General features: G+C 46.6%; 1 long non-coding RNA gene across 1 annotated transcript; it reads right to left on the bottom strand.

The window, feature by feature from the left end:
- Nucleotides 1–294: 294 nt before the first annotated feature.
- On the bottom strand, nt 295–3857 carry LOC309529668. The gene is made up of 2 exons (XR_014218275.1): nt 2318–3857; nt 295–684 (listed from the first exon to the last, which is right to left on the bottom strand). It is a non-coding gene; the product is annotated as an uncharacterized lncRNA (long non-coding RNA).
- Nucleotides 3858–21272: the final 17415 nt, after the last annotated feature.

The following is a 21272-nucleotide window of genomic DNA, read 5'->3' as shown; positions in this document are numbered from 1 at the left end:
CTCCTGCCAACCTAGCATTTTGAAAGCATGCCAGTACAAGTAGATAAATAGGTACCACTGTGGCGGGAAGGTAAACAGCGTTTCTGTGCTCTCTGGTTTCCATCACGGTGTTCAGTTGTGCCAGAAGTGGTTTAGTAATGCTGGCCACATGGCCCGAAAAGCTGTCTGTGGACAAACCCAGCTCCCTTGGCCTGAAAGTGAGATGAGCACCGCAACCCCATAGTCGCCTTTGCCTGGACTTAACTGTCCAGGGGTCCTTTACCTTTACTTTTAAGCATTCAGCATCCCAACAAATTTGCCCCTCCTTCCACAGGGGAACTTTATTTGCCAAGCATAGATACATGAAAATATGACTGAAATAAAACCTTAGATGAGGTCTGAACAATCAGTGAGGATTCCTGAACAATCAATGCTGGTTGTTCCCAAGTGTTGTTTCAGAATGGTGAGGAAGGCCTTGCTGACAGAAGTCATTGCAGCTGAGCTTCCAGCAGCCAACTTGAAGAACAGGTGAGATGGGTGAGGATGCACATGAAGGCTAATCACCCATCTTTGAGCAGCAGACTCTTTTGAAATGGCAGGGCACATCCAGCAATAGACCCGAAGGGCAGGTCTGATTGACTGGCTGAATGCAGTACCCTCCCATGGAGGAGCAAGTAAGAAGCGTGGCGTCTGCAGGGCTGTCTTCTGTAGAAACAACAACAGAAGGTTTAGAATCACAGAGCTGGACCACCTAGTTCAGTCTTCATCAACCTGGTGTCTTTCATGTCTTTGCAACTCCCATCATCCCTAGCCAACCCCTTGGATGGGGCCAATTGTAGTTGGAGTCCAAAACACTTAAAGGGCATAAAATGGGCAAAGGCTGGTCTGATTTTTGGAGGACATCCAAAAATGAAGCACCCCTGATAAAGTCAGCCTCTGCTAAAAAAAGGAGAGTGAACAACCTTCTGAGGCCCTCTGTCCCACCATTCAACAGCTTGTACTATCAGGAAGTTCTTCCTTGTACTTAATCTACTTTCCCTTTTTGCCATTTGAACCACCCTTTGGTTTAGATTCTAACATGTGGAGTAGTTTTCCCCAACCTGATGCCCTCTATATTTTTTGGATGGCATCTCACCACCGACCTTGGGTGAGGCTGCAGCAACCTTGAGAACCCTTGGCAGCCCACTTTGTTTTAGACTTAAACCATCTGCCTCAGAAGATCAATGCTAGTGTTTTCCTTTTGCCTAACTTGGTCTGGTCTACTACCAGTGACTGATATTGGCGGATACTGGGGTATCTCTGGAAGCAGAATTTGACCAGAAGCAGGGGAGCAGGGAAGTGTCCAAATCTGCTAGAAGGGCATGCCTGAAGTAAGGAAATAAGGGAAGAGACTGCCAGTGAATTTGGTGCCAGACTGCAATTTGAAAAGAAGAACATCTGTAAATAGCCTTCTGTAGAACGATAAGGAGAAAATCAGATCAGGAGGTGGAGAAAACAATGGAGGTCAAGTCTAGGCCAGTACCTCCCAAAAACAGCAAAACAACTAAAGATTGGTGAACTTTTAATGACTACAACTTCCACCTTCCCTGACAATCTATCTATAAAACACACTGAGACTGTGGCCAATTATTTCATCATTTTTTGCTATTCTTCTTCTTAATCTTTCTTGGAAATTTTCCAATAATGCATACGGCAAGCCTTACCTTCTGTGGTGGTCATGAGGGACTTAGAAACATATACTAAGAATCTACAAGTATGTGTTTTAGAACAGAAAAAATGAACCTATATATTAAGCTCAGTATATTAGAACAAATAAATGATTTATTCCCCTGATATTTTTTAACACGATTCTAACCCGACTGACTATTCTCTGCTATTGTAATTTTGTAGCTTTCCCCATTTATTATATTTCATTTTTGCATGTACAGTCATACTTCGTGTTGCGTTAGGTTCATGTTGCGTCTTTTCAGCTTGAGAACGCGGCAAACCCCGAAGTGTATATTTCCGGGTTTCGCCACTCGTGTGTGCGCAGAAGTGTTCTGCAAGCTTTGCACATGCACAGAAGTGCTCTATCGCGTCGTGCATGTGCACAGAAACGGCACTCTAGTTATCCACTTTTTGGGGTGCAAACGGCACCCCGGAACTGATTGTAACTAGAGGTACCACTGTATGCTTTAATTGTTGCTGCAAACAGCCCTGGGAATAGAGTTAGAGGATGGAATAAAAACAAATATTAGAGCTGTGCTCCAGATCCAGCTGGATCCTGGATCCCAAGCCAAATCAGAACATGAACATGGGGGGTGGGGTAGGGTGTGGCACATGTTCTGTCATTGCTCACCTTGAACAGTCCATAATAATAGTAAGATGGCAGCAGAGAGGCAATGAAGGATCTTCATGACTGAAGTTCAGCTGGAGTCTCGGTAACTTTAGAAAGAAGACACACTGAGATGAAAGCAGACTGGATAAGAAATTTGTGCACTTATTAAGCCAGGGGTTGCCAGTGTAGTGTCCATGGGCACCGGTGTGCCCCCAATACCTCCTATGGTGCCCACAAAGGCACTCAGTAAATATCTCCTCACCAATCCCCGAAAAACAAGATGCTCTTACTGTCCAGTCTCTGTTTGTGCTGGCTTAGACCCTCCTACGTTGAATACACCCCCTTAAAGATGCCTGTATTTCACTGAATGCCAGGACTGGACACCCACCCTCCCATCAGTTCTGGACAGACAGGAGAAGAGCTTCTCTCTGCAAGCCAACACAGTGATGGATAATAAAGTATAAATACCAACAATTGCGAGCACTCCAATTGGAGAACAGCCTTTACCAAAGGTGCCACATGGACTTTGAAGAAACTTGAATTCAGGTCGAAAGGGAGAAACATGCTAAGAGGAAGGCACGTTTGGCAAACCCTCACCATGATCAACTCCTGCCCGGAAACCTATGCCCCCACTGTGGCAGGATCTGTGGATCCAGAATTGGCCTACACAGTCACTGTTAAGCCCATGTTCATGGAAGGCAATCTTACACATGGAGTGATCACCAAAGCAGAAGGATGATGAAAGTACTTTTCCTGCCATGGATGGACTGGCAAATAGGGAGGGAGGTGCCTACACCATTTGGTGACCCTGCCTCTTTCTCTGCACTGTCAAGATGTGGCAACCTTTATGCCACGCTCCCGTGGCAGCCATTTTGTGGCTAGTGCCCATGGCAAATGTGCCCCAAAGGTTTGCTTTACCCCTCTCCTAGTCTAACCAGCTCACCACACTGGGCCTCACTCATGGATCCTTTTGTGATGACAGTAGCACTGTAAATACTGGAGCTTGCTCAGAATTCCAAGGAGGAACAGGTTTGTCGGTTGGTAGGAAGGCAGTTACAGGGGCCTGAAAGAGGAAGACCTGTGTGTGTGTGTGTGTGTGTGTGTGTGTGTGTGTGTGTGTGTGTGTTACACAGTGCAGTTCTATATCTGCCTCAGAGAGACTGCTATATGCCACTAAAATCATTGGATATGGCTGAGATGGCGAAGTTAACATGTTTAACGACGGAAAAATAATTGCTGACATTTGCTAAGAATGGGAAATTTCTTATGGACTTTGTGTGTGAAAGACAAAATGGACTTGTAATATTATATGTAGCCACAGGACAGAGAGCCAGAAGTCCTATTACTTTTTTCTTTATTTTGGTAGCTCTTTCTGTCTTTCCCTTTTCTCTCCATTTCTCTTTTTCTTAGGTCTCTCTCCTTTTCTGGTCTTCTTTCTTGTTCTTCTTTCTGACTTTGTTCTTTTTTTAGACTAAGTAGCTGTCTTATCTTAGCATGTTATTTTAAGGTAAAGGTAAAAAGGTAAAGGACCCCTGGACGGTTAAGTCCAGTCCAAGGCAACTATGGGGTTGCGGCGCTCATCTTGGTATATCTATGAATAAGTATCATATGCACACAAACACACATCTGCCTCCTCAGAAATAAATATCATTGGGCTCAGTGGGTCTTACCCCCAGGTCAATGTGTATAGAATTGCATTCATAATGCTCAATCTCTCTATTATTATTTTTAAGTGAATAAAGCTCATGTTTCAACAGAAGTCATTCATATGCAATAACATATCACGTGCCAAGTGTTCACATGATTTATGGGCTGGCTCACACTTAAACATGAATCAGATATTGGCCTCAGCATCCGACGATGCTTTCCATTACACTCGTAATTTTCACATTGTTCACATGGATTCCAAAATAGCAGTCAGGTGCAACGATTCGCAGACCCTGACACAGCACTCTCTGCAGCTGTGTGGTCTTTTTGAGTTTAGCCTTTGAAAATAAAAGGAAATCTAGAACTATCCAATTGCTTCCCCCCCCCCCCCGAGACTCTTGTGCCCGGCCAGTTCTTCCATAATATGCACACAAAGAAAAACACTTTAACAGGAAAATGAAAGAAAAGCCTCTTTTACCTTTGTGACGGGGAAGAGGGATATTGGTTGCAGGGAGATCTTGCAGAGAGCCTCTCTGCCTATCTGACTCTGAGCTGAAAACGACTGCCATCCGGAAGCTCAGAGGTGTAGTTTCCTGCCAGGCTCATGGGGACTGTAGTTTTCTCAACTTCCTGATTCAAATGCCCAAAAAAGCAACATTATGCAATATGCCTCTGAGTATCTGTTTCTGGGAACTGCAAATGGAGAGAGGGCTATTGTGACTGTTAGATAGATGTGCAAATATAGGATAGGGGACACCTGTTTTGACAGCAGACCATGTGAAATGGATATAGAGTGTTTAGTGGACCACAAGTCTGGCATGAGTCAACAGTGTGATGCAGCAGCAAAAATAAAACTAATTCAGTTCTAGGATGCATCAACAATAGAGTCCAGCTCTAGCGAAGTAAGAGTAATACAGTGGTACCTCGGGTTACAGATGCTTCAGGTTACAAATGCTTCAGGTCACAGACTCCGCTAACCCAGAAATAGTACTTTGGGTTAAGAACTTTGCTTCAGGATGAGAACACAAATCGTGCAGCTGTGGCGCGGTGGCAGTGGGAGACCCCACTAGCTAAAGTGGTACCTCAGGTTAAGAACAGTTTCAGGTTAAGAACAGACCTCCAGAACGAATTAAGTTCTTAATCCAAGGTACCACTGTAGAAGTAAAAAGATTTAGTTACAGGTAGGTAGCCATGTTGGTTGCTGCAGTCGGGGAGGGGGGGATTCCTTCCAGTAGTAGTTCTGGAGGTGGGGACTCCTGTGCAGACTGGGATTCCTCAGGTTCAGCCTCCGAGTCCGTATCCCAGGCCATCACAATGAGCTTGGGAAGAGTACATTTGGTCTCTCCAGATGTTGTTGGGCTACAACTCCCATCAACCCTGTTTCTTCTGACTGGAGCTGATGAGAGCTGGACTCAAGGAACATACTGAGCTCTGCTGCTTTACCTTTTCCACGCCCTAGCCAATGCACATACTCTTATCCATAGGAGCCAACTTCTAGGAGCCAAAGTCCAATCACCCCCCCCCCAATATAATCCCCCCCCAAGTTGATGGGCATTGCCATTCAAATGGTGTGTGCATGCTCCATTTGATCAATTATGTGGAGCGGAGCTTACCTGCACCCCCCCCCCATATTTTATTCAAGTTGGCACCTCTGTCTTACTGCTGAGATGTGGTATTTTCCATGATCCTCTCCCGCACCCTGTCTCACACAGTACAACAATTTATCACATCACACACAACCATAAATATCAGGATGATTGAGGATCACAAAATGGAAGTTGCTCCTTTATTATTGTTGTTTTTTAAGATGCTGAGCACACAGTTACAGATTTATACCATATTTGTTGTGTTTACCAAGTCCCATTGGCATTCACTTTTCTGACTTGGACAGTCATTGCACGGCTTAGTTTCAACACTGCCATGCTGACTTTTGTAAATTTGTGCTACTTGTCAGTTCACCAAAGGGAGCAACATTTCCTGCCAGGACCACACGGGATCTGAATCTGTAGAGTCGTCCTGCATTTTGCTCTTTTTGGTCGGCAGACACCTCCCAGCTTTCGGCAGTGCAGGGCCCCTGAATGAAAGAGACACATAACTCTGTCATGATTGGGAACAAGGAAGAAGAAGAAGAAGAAGAAGAAGAAGAAGAAGAAGAAGAAGAAGAAGAAGAAGAAGAAGAAGAAATATAAGATGGGGGACACCTGGCTTATTAGCAGTACATGTGCAAAGGATCTAGTAGTCTTCACATTTTTTGCAACAGCAAAAAAAGAGCTAACACTACACTGCATCAACAGAAGTACAGTGGTACCTCAGGTTACAGATGCTTCAGGTTACAGACTCCACTAACCTAGAAATGGTACCGTGGGTTAAGAACTTTGCTTCAGGATGAGAACAGAAATCGCACAGCAGCAGTGGGAGGCCCTATTAGCTAAAGTGGTGCTTCAGGTTAAGAACAGTTTCAGGTTAAGAACGGACCTCCAGAACAAATTAAGTTCTTAACCCGAGGTACCACTGTATAGTGCCCAGATCAAGGGAAGTAATAGTACCGCTCTTTTCTGCCTTGGTCAGACCACACCTGGAATACTGTGTCCAATGCCAGGCACCACAATTTAAGAAGGATGTTGACAAGCTGGAACGTGTGCAGAAGAGGGCAAGCAAGATGATCAAGTGTCTGGAAACCAAGCCTTATGAGGAGCGGGTGAAGGAGCTACAGATGTTTAACCTTTAAAAGAGGGGACTGAGACGAGATATGATAACCACCTTCAAATATGTCAAGGGCTGTCACATGGAAGAAGAGTGCTTGTTTCCTCCTGCTCCGGGGGGCAGAGCAGTTATGATTAAAACGAATGGCTTCAAGTTAAAAGGAAGGAGATTCCAACTAAAAATCAGGAAAAACTTTCTGACAGTAAGAGCTGTTCAAGAGTGAAACGGTCTCCTTTGGGAAGTTATGGACTCTTCTTGGAGGTTTTCAAGTAAAGGTTGACTGGCCATCTGTCATGGATGCGTTACTTGGGATTCCTGCATTGCAGAGGGTTGGACTAGATAACCCGTGAGGGTCCCTTCCAACTCTACAATTCTATGATTCTATGATAAACTATAGTGCATGGTGCTGGAATGTCTTATGTCAACAATGGTGATTTTTTTTTAAAAAAACAAGCAAACAAACAAACAACCACACACACACAAATGAAGTGAGGAAAAGGGGAGAATGGAAGACATTATTTGCATGCAGATACTGGCATATCCAATCCCTGGTGTCTCCTAACGGGGACTGGAAATGATTCCAGTTTGCTCACAGGCCACAGAAGATCAAAGAAAACTGTCCATGTCCATTGAAAGCTTAATTGCAGGATTTGAAACTGATGTTTGATCCAAAGAACCAAAAACAGCAATATGGCTCTGGAGGAGCTGCAGACATCAGGGCAGTCTACAAACATGGACCTATGTGGCTGGACAAATCATGGACTGAAAATGGATGAACCCATTAAAACAGAAGAAAATAAATAAATAAATAAATAAATAAATAAATAAATAAATAAATAAGCAAGCCTCCCAAATCAGGCCAGTGGTTCTTCTAGTTCATTATCATGCTCTCACAGTGGGTAATGAGATTTGGACATCAGTAATCTCCCCTCCTCCAGCTAAGAGCAACAGGTATTCAAAGGAATAATGTGTCTGACATTGGGGGTAGAATATAAGAATGTCTGTATAATCTCAATATCAAGGGGAAAATAGATACCTACCTCTGAGGCCAGAAAAGAACTGTCTTAGGATACGGAAAGGAAGTATGTGATCAAGGAGATCGTAATCGGTTTCCTCCTCAGAATCAGGATCACCTTCCGAAGGAAAATCAATTTCATCAAATGTGTCATCAGATGAGGTGCTTTTGTGACCAGGGACTTGCTCCTGTTGGGAAGGTACAGATGAAGTGGCCTTCTGGTCAGGGACTTGCTCCTCCTGCTGGGAAGGTGGAGATGAGGGGGGCTTCTCCTCAGGGACTTGCTCCTCCTGCTGGGAAGGTGCAGATGAGGGGGGCTTCTCCTCAGGGACTTGCTCCTGTTGGGAAGGTACAGATGAAGTGGCCTTCTGTTCAGGGACTTGCTCCTCCTGCTGGGAAGGTGCAGATGAGGGGGCCTTCTCCTCAGGGACTTGCTCCTCCTGCTGGGAAGGTGCAGATGAGGGGGCCTGCTGCTCAGGGACTTGCTCCTCCTGCTGGGAAGGTGCAGATGAGGGGGCCTTCTCCTCAGGGACTTCCTCCTGCTGGGAAGGTGCAGATGAGGGGGCCTTCTGCTCAGGGACTTGCTCCTCCTGCTGGGACGGTGCAGATGAGGGGGCCTTCTCCTCAGGGACTTCCTCCTGCTGGGAAGGTGTAGATGAGGGGGGCTTCTCCTCAGGGACTAGCTCCTCCTGCTGCGAAGGTGCAGATGAGGGGGCCTTCTGCTCAGGGACTTGCTCCTCCTGCTGGGAAGGTGTAGATGAGGGGGGCTTCTCCTCAGGGACTTGCTCCTCCTGCTGCGAAGGTGCAGATGAGGGGGCCTTCTGCTCAGGGATTTGCTCCTCCTGCTGGGAAGGTGCAGATGAGGGGGCCTTCTCCTCAGGGACTAGCTCCTCCTGCTGGGAAGGTGCAGATGAGGGGGCCTCCTGCTCAGGGACTTGCTCCTGCTGCTGGGAAGGTGCAGATGAGGGGGCCTTTTGCTCAGGGACTTGCTCCTCCTGCTGGGAAGGTGCAGATGAGGGGGCCTTCTCCTCAGGGACTTGCTCCTCCTGCTGGGAAGGTGCAGATGAGGGGGCCTTCTCCTCAGGGGCTTGCTCCTCCTGCTGGGAAGGTGCAGATGAGGGGGCCTTCTCCTCAGGGACTTCCTCCTGCTGGGAAGGTGTAGATGAGGGGACCTTCTGCTCAGGGACTTGCTCCTCCTGCTGGGAAGGTGCAAATGAAGGGGCCTTCTGCTCAGGGACTTGCTCCTCCTGCTGGGAAGGTGCAGATGAGGGGGCCTCCTGCTCAGGGACTTGCTCCTCCTGCTGGGAAGGTGCAGATGAGGGGGCCTTCTCCTCAGGGACTTGCTCCTCCTGCTGGGAAGGTGCAGATGAGGGGGCCTCCTGCTCAGGGACTTGCTCCTCCTGCTGGGAAGGTGCAGATGAGGGGGCCTTCTCCTCAGGGACTTGCTCCTCCTGCTGGGAAGGTGCAGATGAGGGGGCCTCCTGCTCAGGGACTTGCTCCTCCTGCTGGGAAGGTGCAGATGAGGGGGCCCTCTCCTCAGGGACTTCCTCCTCCTGCTGGGAAGGTGCAGATGAGGGGGCCTTCTGCTCAGGGACTTGCTCCTCCTGCTGGGAAGGTGCAGATGAGGGGGCCTTCTCCTCAGGGACTTGCTCCTCCTGCTGGGAAGGTGCAGATGAGGGGGCCTTCTCCTCAGGGACTTGCTCCTCCTGCTGGGAAGGTGCAGATGAGGGGGCCTTCTCCTCAGGGACTTGCTCCTCCTGCTGCGAAGGTGCAGATGAGGGGGCCTTCTCCTCAGGGACTTCCTCCTCCTGCTGGGAAGGTGCAGATGAGGGGGCCTTCTCCTCAGGGACTTGCTCCTCCTGCTGGGAAGGTGCAGATGAGGGGGCCTCCTGCTCAGGGACTTGCTCCTCCTGCTGGGAAGGTGCAGATGAGGGGGCCTTCTCCTCAGGGACTAGCTCCTCCTGCTGGGAAGGTGCAGATGAGGGGGCCTCCTGCTCAGGGACTTGCTCCTCCTGCTGGGAAGGTGCAGATGAGGGGGCCTTTTGCTCAGGGACTTGCTCCTCCTGCTGGGAAGGTGCAGATGAGGGGGCCTTCTCCTCAGGGACTTGCTCCTCCTGCTGGGAAGGTGCAGATGAGGGGGCCTTCTCCTCAGGGACTTCCTCCTCCTGCTGCGAAGGTGCAGATGAGGGGGCCTTCTCCTCAGGGACTTGCTCCTCCTGCTGGGAAGGTGCAGATGAGGGGGCCTTCTCCTCAGGGACTTGCTCCTCCTGCTGGGAAGGTGCAGATGAGGGGGCCTTCTCCTCAGGGACTTCCTCCTCCTGCTGCGAAGGTGCAGATGAGGGGGCCTTCTCCTCAGGGACTTGCTCCTCCTGCTGGGAAGGTGCAGATGAGGGGACCTTCTGCTCAGGGACTTGCTCCTCCTGCTGGGAAGGTGCAGATGAGGGGGCCTTCTCCTCAGGGATTTGCTCCTGCTTGGAAGGTGCAGCTGAGGTGGCCTTCTGGTCAGAGACCTGTTGCTCCTGCTGGGAAGGTGCAGATGAGGGGGCCTTCTCCTCAGGGACTTGCTCCTCCTGCTGGGAAGGTGCGGATGAGGGGGCCTTCTCCTCAGGGACTTGCTCCTCCTGCTGGGAAGGTGCGGATGAGGGGGCCTTCTCCTCAGGGACTTGCTGCTCTTTTTGGGAAGGTGCAGATGAGGTGGACTCCTGGTCAGAGACGTCTTGCTCCTGCTGGGAAGGTGCAGATGAGGGGGGCTTCTCCTCAGGGACTTCTTCCTGCTGAGAAGGTGCAAATGAGGGGGCCTTCTCCTCAGGGACTTGCTCCTCCTGCTGGGAAGGTGCAGATGAGGGGGCCTTCTGTTCATGCCCCTCTTCCTGTTGTTGAGGAGTAGATGCCATTTCAGTCCTTCTTAGCTCTTCCTCTTCTTGCAATGGAAGAATCACACTCCCTGAAAATAAATTATGGAATTGCTTATATAGGCTTTTCTTTTTGTTTTTAGGTTGCTGTGGGTATCAGCTGCTTGACAAGGCTTCTTTAGAAGACATCCATAAATTCTTACATCCTAATTACAGAGCATTGACCCCATTTATTCTCTACTTCCATCTTCTCCTAGTCTCCTGATACTCTTCCATTCTACATTTGCCATTCTAGTTGCCACTCCTCTCCTCTCAGGCATCCCTCAATGTGGTAACATTCATAATCTCTATTTTCTGTTTCATGGGGTACCAAGTAGGTTAGCAGCTGTACTTCCTGAGTTACTCTTGGCAGATCTGACATGACTTTTATTTGATTCTGATCAGGACATTTTTCTGGTCAGAGCAATTCCCTTATCAGTAAGCAGACTTTTTTTATTTTCTGCTTATGCAAGTATTCAAGATCTTGAGGTGCTTTTCCCCCATAGTGGGGGGGAAATGCAGTTTTCCTCAGAGGGATATCTCCCCAAAGTATAAGCCATGAGTTCAGTGCTGAAACCAGGAAGCTGCACCCATATAAGATGGGGGACACATGTCTTGCCAGTAATACATGCAAAAAGGATCTGGGGATCTTAGTAGACCACAAGCGTAACATGAGTCAGTAGTGTGATGCAGCAGCAGCAAAAAAAAAAAAAGGGGGGGGGCTAATGCTATTCTAGGCTGCATTCAGGGACGTCTTAACTGTTATCTCTTTTTTAAATGTAAAATTGTAATTTATTTCCTTCCCAAGTATCCAGAGTAGCCCATCAATAAACAAATTAACAAAATGATGTTCATGTGGACGTAAAGGAAGAAGCGGTGAGATTACACCAAAGGAAACCTAGAAGTCCTGTTAATGGGATAGTGCAAGTTAACAGCATGTTGCTGTCCATGTCAACACCTTCGTTTGGATTTAAAAAAAAAAAGTTTTACTTAACAATTTGATGAAATAAGAACTTTGGAAAGATGCTGTCCACAATGACACTCAAACTGCAGGGAGGAAAGGGGGGGAAAAGATTAAAAATAAAAACACAGAGAATTTATGAAAATATGGGTTTCTTATTTCCACCTCCTGTGGTGCATGACACCACAGCGCTGGGCTCCCAGGGGACATAGCGGGCTCTTTTGCTGCAGATGTGCACGAGTTCGGGGCCGAGTGAGGTGCTGAGGCAGCTGCCCGGCTCCTCCCTGCACGCCTGGGCTTGGAGTAGGCCTGTCAAAGGGCAATTAAGGTAAGACAATTAACAAAGCCACTAGTTGGAAAGACCATGATCTCAGAAATGTCTACAGGAATATTTATTGGCAACCAAATTGGCTGGGTGCCTTTCTGATAAGCTGGCAGATGAATCTTTGCACCATGGCGCCGGATATGCCTAAAATGGCTCTGGCTGCATTAATAGAAATTGAATGTCCAGATCAATGGAAGTAATAGTACCGCTCTATTCTGCCTTGGTCAGACCCCAACCGGAGTACGGTGTCCAGTTCTGGTCGCCACAGTTTAAGAAGAATATTGACAAGCTGGAACCTGTGCAGAGAAGGGTAACCAAGATGATCAGTGGTCTGGAAACCAAGCCTTATGGGGAGTGCTTGAAGGAGCTGGGTATGTTTAGCTTGGAAAAGAGGAGATGTGATAGCCATCTTCAGATATTGACTGTGGAACAGACTCCCATGAGAAGTCGTGGAGTTCCTTGAAGGTTCTAAATCAAAGCGTGCATGTTCATTTGTCATGGATGCTTTAGCTGAGATTCCTGCATTGCAGAGGTTGGACTAGATGACCCTTGACGCCCCTTCCAGCTTTACAATTCTGCGATTTTATTATTTACATAGTTAAGCCGTGAAGTTTGCCACCACACTAGTAGTAGTAGTAGTAGTTGTTGTTATCTGTTATATTTGTATGCCACATTTCCTCAAAGGAGCTCAAAGTGGCTTTCATAGTTCTCCTCCCCATTTTATCCTCTCAGCAACCCTGTGAGGTATGTTGGTCAAAGTGAGCTTCATGACTGAGTGGGGATTTGAGCTCTGATCTCCCAGGTCCTAGTCTGACACTCTAACCTCTACACCAAACTGGCTCTGAATTTAGTTACAGCTTTAAATTAGGATTTGACAAAGTCTTGCCAAATATACAAATACATTTTAAAAGTTTCTTTCTTTATATATTTTTATTTTAAAGAACAAGAGAGAGACAGAGACACAGAGAAAGAGAGAGAGAGAGAGAGAGAGAGAGAGAGAGAGAGAGAGAGAATTGTATAACCAGACTGTGATAGCTTCTTACCTGTGGCAGGTAGGACAAGAAGAGCAAAGAGAAGATGCAACCTCATGGCTGAATGCTTCTCAGGAGACAGTCTCTCAAGCAGAAGGTGGGTTTAGCACACCCGGCTTAGTAAAGTGTGTTTAGTAAATCCATCTGATTCCAACTATTTAAGAAGTTATAGGGACAGTGGAATGTTGCAAGGTGGGTCTGTGTTTCATAGGGGTTTGTGCGCAAGTGGCAGGTTGTCATTTCTGATAAGCACCAGTTTTCATGCAGTTGAAGTGTTAGCCCATTTCTCTGGGTTTCACTGACGCAGGTAATTTAGCCAAACTCTCCCGGTACGTCTCTTGTCTTGTCGCAGGAGATGCTTGCATGTGTTGCCCAATCTTTCTTGGGGTCCCTTCCAACTCTATGATTCTGTGATTTCAGTGATGCATTCAATCACCCCTACACTGGCAAAACACAGCAAAAAAACCCCCAACCCATCATGTGATCGTAAACGTGATCTGAAGGGCCAAAGGATAACCACACCTGCTTTAAATAAGCCCATCTTCAAATCCTTGATTTCATTACAAATTGTCATGGTCTGTATTCAATGCTCATAGCAGACCCATTAAAACTAATGACCATTCCTAACTTAAAGGTAAAGGTAAAGGGACCCCTGCTGGTTTGGTCCAGTCACAGACGACTCTGGGGTTGTGGCGCTCATCTTGCTATACTGGCTGAGGGAGCCGGCGTACAGCTTCCGGGTCATGTGGCAGGCATGACAAAGCTGCTTCTGGTGAACCAGAGCAGTGCACGGAAATGCTGTTTACCTTCCTGCAGGAGCGGTACCTATTTATCTACTTGCACTTTGATGTGCTTTTGAACTGCTAGGTTGGTAGGAGCTGGGACAGAGCAACCAGAGCTCACCCCGTCATGGGGATTCGAACCACCGACCTTCCGATTGGCAAGCCCTAGGTTCCGTGGTTTAGACCACAGCGCCACCCGCGTCCCTCTATTCCTAACTTAAAGGTAAAGGTAAAGGTACCCCTGCCCGAACGGGCCAGTCTTGACAGACTCTGGGGTTTGTGCGCCCATCTCACATCTATAGGCCGGGGGCCAGCGCTGTCCGGAGACACTTACGGGTCACGTGGCCAGCGTGACAAAGCTGCATCTGGCGAGCCAGCGCAGCACACGGAACGCCGTTTACCTTCCCACTGGTAAGCGGTACCTATTTATCTACTTGCACCCGGGGGTGCTTTCGAACTGCTAGGTTGGCAGGCGCTGGGACCTAACAACAGGAGCGCACCCCGCCGCGGGGATTCGAACCGCCGACCTTTCGATCGGCAAGCCCTAGGCACTGAGGCTTTTACCCACAGCGCCACCCGCGTCCCTAATTCCTAACTTAGGTCTATTAATTTTCATCACTCCACTTTGGGTAAAGTTGGTTGAATACAACCCAATGCTGTTTTGTGTTGGGGTCTTTATTCTCACTTTTTGCAGCAAGGGATCAGTTGAAAATGCCAATGTTCCTATAAGGTATCAGGCAGAAGAATGTCCTCCATCTGCATTCTCCTCCTTCTCTTGTGCATTGCTCAGGAGAAAATGCTAAAGGGGATCCTATGCACACAGAGAAAAAGAAACCGGAGCACTGTTGGATGGGCAGTGCATCTCTATAAATCAGGGCTGGGGAACCTGTGGTCCTCCAGATGTTGGTGGACTATAGCTAGGGTTGCCAGACCTCCAGGTCTGATATGAGGTCTCCAGGATTGGCTGGTTCCCTCCTCACTTGAATCTCCAGGAGGATGAGAATGTCTTTAAATATATACATGTGACCATGTGTGAAGTTTGTAAGCTTCAGCCTGTCAGGAGCTGGCTGCAAATTATAGCATAGCCACCCTGTTCTGTTGTTGTTGTTTTTTTAAAAAAATGATATTTCTTAAGTTTTCAAAGGAAAAAAGTTACATAAGTAAAGAAATTAGACGAAAAGACAACAATAAAAATACAGGGAAAAAAGAAAATACAGAAAAAAGATAAAAAAACATTTAAAAAAGAGGGGGGAAAACACATCAATCTTTCCATATCATATATTCATATCCTTGCTTCCCTGACCTCCTCACACCTCCCTTTTTTGTATTCCAGTTCCGTTAGTTAATTCAGCAGTTTCTTTCCCTCTTTATTTTTATCTTAATCCTTAAACTTAATATAATATAACTTTGAGTTCTCACCTGTTATTAATCCATTTTTCATACACCTTTAAAACATTGCTGCTTAAACCACTTAACTTCATTCTGACATCATTCTAACATTCATTAATTTTGCAATATTTCTGTAAATAGTCTTTAAATTTCTTCCAATCTTCTTCCACCGACTCTTCTCCCTGGTCTCGGATTCTGCCAGTCATTTCCGCCAGTTCCATATAGTCCATCACCTTCATCTGCCATTCTTCCAGGGTGGGTAGATCTTGCGTCTTCCAATACTTTGCAATAAGTATTCTTGCTGCTGTTGTGGCGTACATAAAGGAAGTTCTGTCCTTCTTTAGCACCCTGTCCTGTTGTCCTCTGCTCCTCTCTTCCAATTAACCTCTGTCTCCAGGGCCTGCCCTTATAACATCACAAAGACACCTCTCTCCCAATTAACCTCTGTCTCCAGACATCACAAGGATACCCCAAAGTCTTAGGTTTGTGTCCTGAACTCTCAGGGTGTGGGATGCTCCTGAACTAGCAACCCTAAATAAAATTCCCATCAACTCTGACATTTGGTCATACTGGCGGCAGATGCTGCTTGGAACTGAAGGTCAACAATATCTGGAGGGTCACAGAAAACCCTACACTAAAACCCCTCTTTAAGTTGACTTTGGGCAAGCCACTTCTCTTAACGGAGGATCAGCCCACCTCACAGAGTTGCTGTGAGGGTACAATGTGATAACCCCATCCATGCAGCTGTGCACATCATGGAAGTAGGAGCTGCAGTAGTGCTCATCTGCTTTGGCTTGGGGTGTGGAGAAAGAAATCCTAAGGATGCTTTAAGAATTCAAATTGGGTGGACTCTGCAGGTGTTGCAGTGGATGTGCTGGGCCTCAGTAATGGTCTGGATAAGAGCCAACAAACTGAAGCTCAATTCAAATAAGACTGAGACACTGTTCCATAGACTGGATTGATGAGAGGTTGCCTGTTCTTGATGGAGTTACACTTCCTCTGAAGAAGCAGGTATGTAGCTTCGGGCACTCCTATATCATTTGCTATCTCTTGATGTTCAGGTGGCTTCAGTGGTGCAGAGTGCCTTCCATCAGCTTTGGCTGGTGGCCCAGCTGTGCCCCTGCTTGGACAGAGATAGCCCAACTACCATTTTCTATGCTCTGATAACCTGTAGGTTAGATTACTGCAGTGCATTATACATAGGGCTGTTTCTGAAGATGGTTTGGAAACTTCAGCTGGTGCTGAATACAGTGGCCAGGGGCAAGACAGTTTGGGCATGTTGCACCAACACCGGTCTGACTGTACTGGCTGCCAGTTAGTTTCTAGGCCCGATGCAAAGTGGTGGTTCAGACCTACAAAGCACAATTCAAAGTGTTGGTGTTGACCTTTAAAGCCCTAAATGGCCTCGGCCCTGTATACCTGAAGGAGCATCTCCACCCCTATCGTTCTGCCCAGATGCTGAGGTCCAGCACCAAGGGCTTTCTGGCAGTTCCCTCATTGAGAGAAGCGAGGTTACAGGGAACCAGGCAGAGGGCCTTCTCGGTAGTGGCGCCCGCCCTGTGGAACGCCCTCCCATCAGATGTCAAAGAGATAAACAACTACCTGACATTTAGAAGGCATCTGAAGGCATCTGAAGTTCAGGGAAGTTTTTATTGTGTGACATTCTATGTATTTTTAATCTTTGTTGGAAGCCACCCAGAATGGCTCAGGATTGTAATACTGCAAAGACCGCTTCTCCCTACTTGGACTCTGTGATCATCATCTGAGGCCCTTCTTTGTGCGCTTCCTCCATGAGATGTCCAGCAACACAGGAACAGTGTTTTCTGCAGCGGTTCCCCATTTGTGGAATGCAGTCCCCATGGAGGTTCAGCCGGCACCTTCATTATATATCTTTAGGTGCCAGGCAGAAACGTTCCTCTTCAACCAGGTTTTGGGCTGACCAACAACCTATATCCTTTAAAATGTGTTTGTGGGAAGGGCTGGGGTGAGAGATGATTGGTTTTGTTTGTTCTTGCTTTTGCTTTTATTATGCATTTTGCATTTTTGTCTTGTATTTTTATGCTATGAACTGCCCTGAGATCGACAAATGAAGGGCAATATGCAAATTTAATGAGTAATAATGATAAGTAACTGTCAGGGAACTGCCATCAGCTCAGAGGCGAAAGGTGGAAGGGCAGTTGGGTTACAGGGAGCCTCCGAAGATCGTAAGAAGCAGCTCTTCCTCCGCGGAGGAGGAAAGCCACGCCTCCAGTGGGGAAGGGATGCAGGGTTTGGAGGATGCTAGAGAGAGCTGCAACACCAAGCCTGAGCAAAGCGGGGGGGGGAGGCAGGTCCCCCTTTGCCCACGCCCTCTCTTTCCAGTCAGTTTACACGCAGAGAGGGGAGGTGTAGGATGGGGGTCAAAAGACTGCTCTGCTGGGGAAAGTTTAAGGACCACCCACTCCTAGATTCTGCTAGTGACTGAGCAGACACGGAATGGAGATGTTCTGCACTGTGAATGTTTTTGCACCTATAATAAAACCTCAAAAAGACCAGTGGGGGTCTTGCCTGTTCGCTCTCGAGCAACCACGCCGGCACACATAACAGTAACCATTCCATCTTAAAAGTTCTCAGTCCCCACCCTCATATGCACAGGCAAACAAAAATCAACTTAAACCTGGATTGGAATTTTTTTGCCGGCTGGCTTCTGCTATTCTCCGGATGGAGGAATGTCATTCTCATCTCTTTCAACATATATGAGCACAGGTTTTGAATTAGAAAACACATAAAATGTTTTACACACTTCCCATCTTGGCCTACATACAAACCATGCTACTTTTTTTTTTGCTGTCAGGACATCTATAAAACAGTGACATTCTCCTCTCAACAGGACAAACTGGATCTGCAGGGAAAGGAACAATGTCTCCGTTAATGGGCTGGAAGTTTAGGGCATAACTTTCCAGAGTCCTGTTGGATCAATTCCCACACTGTCCAGCACTCCCCAATGGATAATTTGAGAGAAATTCAAAGAAACAGAAAAGCCTGTTACTGATCTCCAGTACATCATCTAAGCTGGGCATAAGAAGTCATAATAATTTTGGAAAAGTGATTTGAAGTTTAGAGCATGATATTCTTTGTAGAACTACTTGAAAATGATGTACAGGCAGTATCTAACTCCGAATAGGCTTGCTAAGATGTATAAGACTGAATCAGATAAGTGCTGGAGATGCAATGAGGTTGAGGGAACTTCTTTCATATGTGGTAGACCTGTAAAGGGGTAAAAGAGTATTGGGAAATAATCCATAATGAATTGTAAAAAATGTTTAAAAGTTGTTGTTGTTTAGTCGTTTAGTCGTGTCCAACTCTTCGTGACCCAATGGACCAGAGCACGGCAGGCACTTCTGCCTTCCACTGCCTCCCTCGGTTTGGTCAAACTCATGCTGGTAGCTTCGAGAACACTATCCAACCATCTCGTCCTCTGCCTTCCCTTTCTCCTTGTGCCCTCCATCTTTCCCAACATCAGGGTCTTTCCCAGGGAGTCTTCTCTTCTCATGAGGTGGCCAAAGTATTGGAGCCTCAGCGTCACGATCTGTCCTTCCAGTGAGCACTCAGGGCTGATTTCCTTAAGAATGGAGAGGTTTGATCTTCTTGCAGTCCATGGGACTCTCAAGAGTCTCCTCCAGCACCATTCAGATGGAAAATCCCAGGTTCCAAAAAAGGTTATTCATGTATGCCACTACTGCAGCCCATGTTTTGTTAGCCCAAAAACGGAAAACGAGGTCCCAACCAAAGAAGAATGGCAATTTAAACTCATGGAATATGCACAGCTTGCGGACTTAACATATAGAATAAGAGAACAAGAAGAACATACATTTAGAGAAGATTGGAAAATGTTTATTGAATATATGGGGGGGAATTGTGTACACTTGAAAACATTGGCAGCGTTAAGATAAATTCAACAGTGTAAATAAGTTTTGGTGGATGTAATAATGGAATACTGAATGGTTTAGTTTCTGTCAAATATGCAGGGGTTTATGGTATGCAAAATGAACCATGGAAAGAGAAGAAGGGAAGTCATTAATATTTTAAGGATGTTTAAATGAGTATTCTAAATTGTAAAACAGAAAATTTAACGATAATTATATATATAAAACTTAAGCTCTGCTGGATCAGGTGAAAGGCCCATCTACTCCACCCCCCTGTTTTTGCAGAGGTCAACGAGATGCCCCAGGAAGTGTGCAAGGAGGAAAGAAGGTGAAGCAATTGCGTCAGGCTGGAGATTCCAGTAGTCTCGCACATTCCTACCTTCCATTTGTGCATCACTGTAGCTCTAAAACATAAGCTGTTTAGGAAGGAATATGCAGGAATAGAAAGACATTGTTTGTCTGAATATTTGAGAAAGAAGATGCAATCATCAACTAAGTAAAACTAAGGCCCTGCTTGGATAAGTGTGTAAGTGTAAATACTTTGTATGTATTTTTCTGTGGCTATATGTTCTACAAGTAAAAGCTTTTTGAATATCAAGAGTCAGTACTGCACATGACTTGGCTTCCTAGCTGCAATTGAGCTACTCTGCTAACATGCGTGTGGAAAGCTTGAGGTCTGATCTCCTGAATCTCCCAGTGGAACTGAGAGAGGCCCCTATCTGAAGCACCTTTGAAAACGGTTGCCGGTCAGTGGGAAATACTGAACTAGATGAAGCAGGGGTCTGACCCCCAATATAAGGCACCTTTTGATGTTCCGACCTTTCAGGGATCTAAGCTTTACATTCGGTTTTCTGCGAAAGGAAATGTGTGCGAAAGAAGCACAAAAAAGTGACTTTTTGGGATTTACTCAGACTAATCTTGGATATCTGAAGCCTGTCATTTAAACAGAAGAAGACACTGTCTTTGAAAATGCTGTTTGATTAGTCTTCTGCTATTGGTCAGTTCTGAGCCCTCCCCTCTCATTAGCTAAGGAGTTCTTTTCAACATACGTGACAATATAGGCATCCGTTGAGATGCCGATAGCTTTGCTACAGAAGAATGACTTTGAAGAAGTATGAGATTTTTTTGGCATGGCTAAATTAACAAATTACAGTGGTGCCTCGGGTTACATACACTTCAGGTTACATATGCTTCAGGTTACAGACTCCGCTAACCTAGAAATAGTACCTCGGGTTAAGAACTTTGCTTCAGGATGAGAACAGAAATCGTGCTCCGGCGGCGCGGCAGCAGCAGGAGGCCCCATTAGCTAAAGTGGTGCTTCAGGTTAAGAACAGTTTCAGGTTAAGAACGGACCTCCGGAACGAATTAAGTACTTAACCCGAGGCACCACTGTAATCGCAAGCAAGGGAAAACACACAGTAGTTGGGAGAGTTGATTAATATCTCCTTTTATTAATTTGACTCCTGAATGTCAAGTGTACTGCTTGTCACAGTGAAGAAGAAGAAGAAGAAGAAGAAGAAGAAGAAGAAGAAGAAGAAGAAGAAGAAGAAGAAACATTAGGAAGAACTTCCTGACAGTAAGAGCTGTTCGACAGTGGAATTTGCTGCCAAGGAGTGTGGTGGAGTCTCCTACTTTGGAGGTCTTTAAGCAGAGGCTTGACAACCATATGTCAGGAGTGCTCTGATGGTGTTTCCTGCTTGGCAGGGGGTTGGACTCGATGGCCCTTGTGGTCTCTTCCAACTCTATGATTCTATGATTCTATGATTCTAAGAAGAAGAAGAAGTAGTTTGGATTTGATATCCCACCTTATCACTACCCGAAGGAGTTTCAAAGCGGCTAACATTCTCCTTTCCCTTCCTCCTCCACAACAAACACTCTGTGAGGTGAGTGAGGCTGAGAGACTTCAGAGAAGTGTGACTAGCCCAAGGTCACCCAGCAGCTGCATGTGGAGGAGCGGGGAAGTGAACCCAGTTCACCAGATTACGAGTCTACCGCTCTTAACCACTACACCACGCTGGCTCTCTCTAAAGCAGAGGTTGGGTGGCCATCTGTCGTGAATGCTCTAGTTGAGATTCCCGCATTGCAGGGGGTCGGACTAGATAACCCTAAGGGTCCCTTCCAACTCTATGATTTTATGAAATATCTAAAGGGCTGCCACATGGAAGAGGGAGCAAGCTTGTTTAATCCAGTTCAAGAGAACAGGACCCGAACCAATGTATTCAAAACACAAAAGGGGGGTTCCAACTAATCATCTGGAAGAACTTTCTGACAACAAGAACTGTTCAACCATGGAACGGTCTCCCTCAGGAGATGGTGGGCTCTCCTTC

The sequence above is a fragment of the Podarcis vaucheri genome (assembly GCF_965113315.1).
Source record: "Podarcis vaucheri genome assembly, chromosome: 3".
NCBI lineage: Eukaryota > Metazoa > Chordata > Lepidosauria > Squamata > Lacertidae > Podarcis > Podarcis vaucheri.
This window is presented reverse-complemented; position numbering and strand designations above follow the sequence as displayed.